A 4,786-nucleotide genomic window follows, 5' to 3' on the forward strand; every position below is an offset into this window, starting at 1 on the left:
AACAATAAACCCAGAAGAGAGAGTTTCAAGAGTAGGAAATAACTTAAAAAAAAAAAATCTACTTAGTATCCTCAGAGAGATTCTAGGAAGTTTTTCTTCTATAGACAAAAAAAAAAAAAAAAAAAAAAAAAAAAAAAAGAAATAAGTCACTAGAAAGGAGAAAATAGAAAATGTTCTTGGAAATTAAGAGATGTAAATGTCAAACAAAAAAGATGCATACAAATGAAAGAAATAGCTGAGAACTCAAAATGTAATCCCCAACCAGCAACATTAGCATTCCTGGGAACTTTTTAAAGTGAGAATTTCTGGGTTCCAGCCTGAAATTACTAAATCTTAAATTGGGGGTGGGGCCCAGCAACCTGCATTTTCATGAGCCTTTGATTTGGATGCACCTCAAGTGTGAGAACCACTGACTTAAACTAAAACAGAAATACAAAGAGGTAAGAAACATGAGAGAAAAATGTAAGGACCTAGAGAACCAGCTGAGGAAGAGTGATGAAAAAGGAAGACAGAGACTTCTGGGGAGTACACAATCAAATATGTCATTTCAGAAAAATGTCCTTCAACTTAAGAAAACTTTAGATTGAGGAGCCTGTTTTATCCTCTCGGAATTGCCAGGCAGACTTAAGTTAATAGATGTAAAAAAATCTGTAACCTTTCATAGCCCAAGGCAAATACACAGTAACTGTTATTACCCTCATCACTGTTCTGTGCTTGGCATGTATCCTTCCAGAACTTTCTCTACACCTGGATCAACATAATCTTGTGTTTTGTTTTGTTTTGTTTTCACAAAGTTCATCTAACTGTACACAGTATTATGCAACTTAGTTTTTGTATTTAACAGGAAGTTCTCATCATTTCCTCTAGATTTGCTTTAATTACTACATAGTATCTGTACTTCACCTGCTTCTTGTTCATAGTTTTAAAATTATAAATAATGCTATACTAAGTTGCAGTCCTACCAAGAATGTGTGAAGATACCAGTTTCCCTCATCAACATTTGATATTGTAATGAGTTTAATTCTCAATAAATGTTAATAAAAATAAAAGAGACTTTTTGCTACATTTCACTGCATCTGACTTCAGATGGGGCAACTTCTTTCTTGTGTTTGTTGACCATTTATATGTTCTCTTCTGTAAGTTTTCTGTTTATAACTTTGGACATTTTGGTTATTTAGCTTATTGGAAGGCTAGTGATTTTGGTGTTTTTCTGTACTAGTTCTCTTTCCTTTGTTTTTTGCTTGTTTTTGCTTTTTTATTAATTCTAAGTTTGTCTATGAGTTTTATTATGTCATTGAATCTCCTGTACTTTTTAGGTATGTTATGATATCATCTGTAAACAATTATAATCTTGACCCCCAATATTATTTCTTGTTCATGTCTTACTGTCCCATGGGATTTTGACAAAGAAGGCCAAGCAGAACATGAGGTCACAACTCAAACTTACAGACCATATGAAAATAGAAGACATGGTAAATGAGTCAGTAAAGGACCAGCAGCTTTAGACTGCCACGAACTTCAAGAAATGGAGCTAATGGTCTAGATTACTAAAAAGACATGTGTACAATGGCTAAAGAAACAAAAGATACAATAAAAAATATAAGCAACTGCTTAGGTTAAAAGAGATATATTCTTTTTATAAAAAAATTTTTTTAGAAATAAAAAAATACATCCATTTAACTTTAAAACCCAAATCCATTAAACAGCAGAACCACAACTTAAAAAAGGGTTAGTGAATCAGAAGGGAGGTTAAAAAAATTACCCAGAATGCAGTACAGAAAATTAAAATAAGTGAAAAAAGTAAAAGAGATTAAGAGACATGGAAGAGGCAACATTAGCCTTCAAAAAGACCATTTTTCAGCATGCCTGGTGGTGCAGTTGGCTAAGTGTCTGACTCTTGATTTTGGCTCAGGTCATGATCTCAGGGTTATGAGACCAAGCTCTGTGTCAGGCTTCATGCTCAGTAGAGTCTGCTTAGGACTCTCTCCCTTTCCCTCTGTGCTCCCTCATCTCACACACTCTATCTCAAATAAATAAATAAATCTTAACAAAAAAAAAAAAAAAGGACTTTTTCTCCCTCTTATCTTAGAGTTTAATTAATCCAACTACAAACACTAGTCCTATACCTATCACTTGGCATTTTTCTCCCAGACAACAGGAAGCTAATCAAATACTTACTATATAGCAGGTATACTTTTTATAAAAAATACATTTTTCCTTAGATTTTCAAAAATAATTTCAAGGCCACTTGCGAGTATCCTGTGCCTAAATGAGAAAGTATATTTGTAACAAAAGTACTGTGTACTTTCTAATTCCACTGCATAACAATGTAAAAAACAGACCGAGGAACTTAATTCCTGGGGCAGGAGGGAGTGAGGGAAGGCCGTTTGTCATGAAGTCATCAGGGCAGTTGTCAGGGCTTCCCTTTCATGGTAGGTTGGCCAACAGTGTCAGCTCTTCAGAATGAGGTTCTAGGTGATGTTTGTGCTGGTGAATTAGAGCAGAGAGTTGGTGATGTCTAGGTCATAGGGCATTTCCTTAGTGGCTCATAGGCACAGATTACAGCTCAACCCCAGTCGGCACCCTATGGTCTCAGGACTGGGTCTAGTGGTCAGGTCTATTGGGCCAAAGTTGTTACCACTGCTGAAAGCAACTCCAGGGACTTTAGCTGAATCATGTACATGCATAAATTTATGCTGACTGTATAGAGGAACATATGAGCTAGACACTAAGTAATATCATGGGGACATAGCTGTGGAAAAGGCAGTCCATCAGTGAGGTCCATGTAAAAACTCCCTACACGTGGCCATTTTACCCTAAAGACCGACATGAACAATTAAGTCCACCTCTCTCTGTTTCTTTCAGGAATGTCTGTCTTAGAAAGTAACCTTGTTTTTGACATAACTTTCTCCAACCCTTTTTCTGAATATATTTAGGTTTTTTCTGCCAGGAGGAACTCTTAGAATAATGAATTCCATATGTGTACATTTTTCAGTGGGCAATGGAAGGATTACCTTTTTCAGTAAAATTATTCTTTGCTCTAAGAAATCATTATATTTAATAAACCCTAAGTGCTATAAGAAGTTGCAAAAGAAGGGGTGGACGGTCCTTTTTTTGCTTGGGGGGCTTAAAATGGAACAGATAAAAAAAATATGCATCTTTCATATTCACATGATTCTGTGCTTCCAAACATGTTGAAGGAAAGAATTTCTCCTAACAATTCTTCAGTGTCTGGCAATAAAAACTTGAGTGATTTTCAAAAAACGTATTTCTGGCAGTCAGGGTTATCACTGGGAAGAAAATGGGGGCAGGAGGCCCAAACAGGATGTTATTGCCAAAGTCTGAGGGACAGCATAGAGGGGATAGAAGTCTGGTCCAGGGGGTGCCTGGGTGGCTCAGTGGGTTAAAGCCTCTGCCTTCGGCTCAGGTCATGATCCCAGGGTCCTGGGATTGAGCCCCACACCGGGCTCTCTGCTCTGTAGGGAACCTGCTTCCTCCTCCCTCTCTGCCTGCCTCTCTGCCTACTTGTGATCTCTGTCTGTCAAATAGATAAATAAAATATTAAAAAAAAAAAGAAGAAGAAGAAGAAGAAGAAGAAGTCTGATCCAGGCTACCCTGCAGACATTCTCAGGATAGGAGACTGGAGAAGCCTTATCAGACAACCAAATTTCTTCCCCTAGATAACTCAGTAAGAATCACAACAGGAGGAGAGAAGGTGGCTCTCTGGGGAGGCCCTGGAAGAAGGCTGAGAAGTGATGAGTTTTGTGTTGGTTATGTTGGGGTTGAGATGGCTATAAGATATGTTGGTGGGGATATCCAGAAATTATTCAAAAAGGCCTGGACCAGAGATCTAGGTGTGTGGGTGCTGGGCACAGATCAGTTATCTGAGCATAGTTTGTAGGTCCTCATTTTACTCTCAGTGAGTCGAAACCACAATTTTGGGGCATCATCACAGCACTCTGAGCATAGTTTGAATCACTGAGGGGCAAGATGGAGAAAAAAGATTGGGAATAGGAACCTTGGGAGCACCCCATACTTGGGGGAATGGGAGAGAGATGTATACCTGTGTACAAGGTAAGAGCAAGAAAAGGCCCAGGAGAGAAGTGTTGGTAGTAGAGTCTTTCAAGCAGGGTGATGTGACTGGTATGGTCAGGAGAATAAGGGCTCAGAAAAGGCCACTGAATCTGGCAGCCATGGGAGTCTTAGAACCTGCAGAGGGAGCAGCCCCAGAAAGTAAACACATGAAGTACAGAAAGGACACTGGTCTGGGGCTGGGGGTTGCTAACACCCTGGGCAAGCCAAGAGATGGACCAGGGGAGGTCGAACCATCAGCTCTTCCAGACAGTATGATGGCACCAGGCAGGGGAGAAAGTGAATGGAGAGAAAAGGGAAGTCATGGTCCAGTTCACATAGACAGAGGAGGAAGCCACCAAAGATGGGAAAATCAGGGAGAGGGCCATAAATAGAACACAGCCTAGGGGATCCAGGGTGGGAAGGGACAGTAGTGTTGGCAAGAGGGCAAGTAAGATGAGAAAGCTCCTCTGAAAGAGGGGAGGATTGTTCCAAGAGCCCAGAATGCACTTGAGAAAGAAAGAAGAGCTGCTGAATAGGGCTGAATCAGGAGAGGGCTAAAGACAAAGATGAAGGGGACAGGAGGGTCAGAGTGAGAGCAAGGACAGTGAAGACAGTCTGTGGGATACCAACTGGCCAGGCCACAGCACAGAGTGAACCTGGGACAAGCAAACCGTGTTGCTTCTGAGAGGGTGCCTGGCCTAGTCTGCTGCAG

Source organism: Mustela lutreola, chromosome 2 (genome assembly GCF_030435805.1).
Source record: "Mustela lutreola isolate mMusLut2 chromosome 2, mMusLut2.pri, whole genome shotgun sequence".
Lineage (NCBI taxonomy): Eukaryota > Metazoa > Chordata > Mammalia > Carnivora > Mustelidae > Mustela > Mustela lutreola.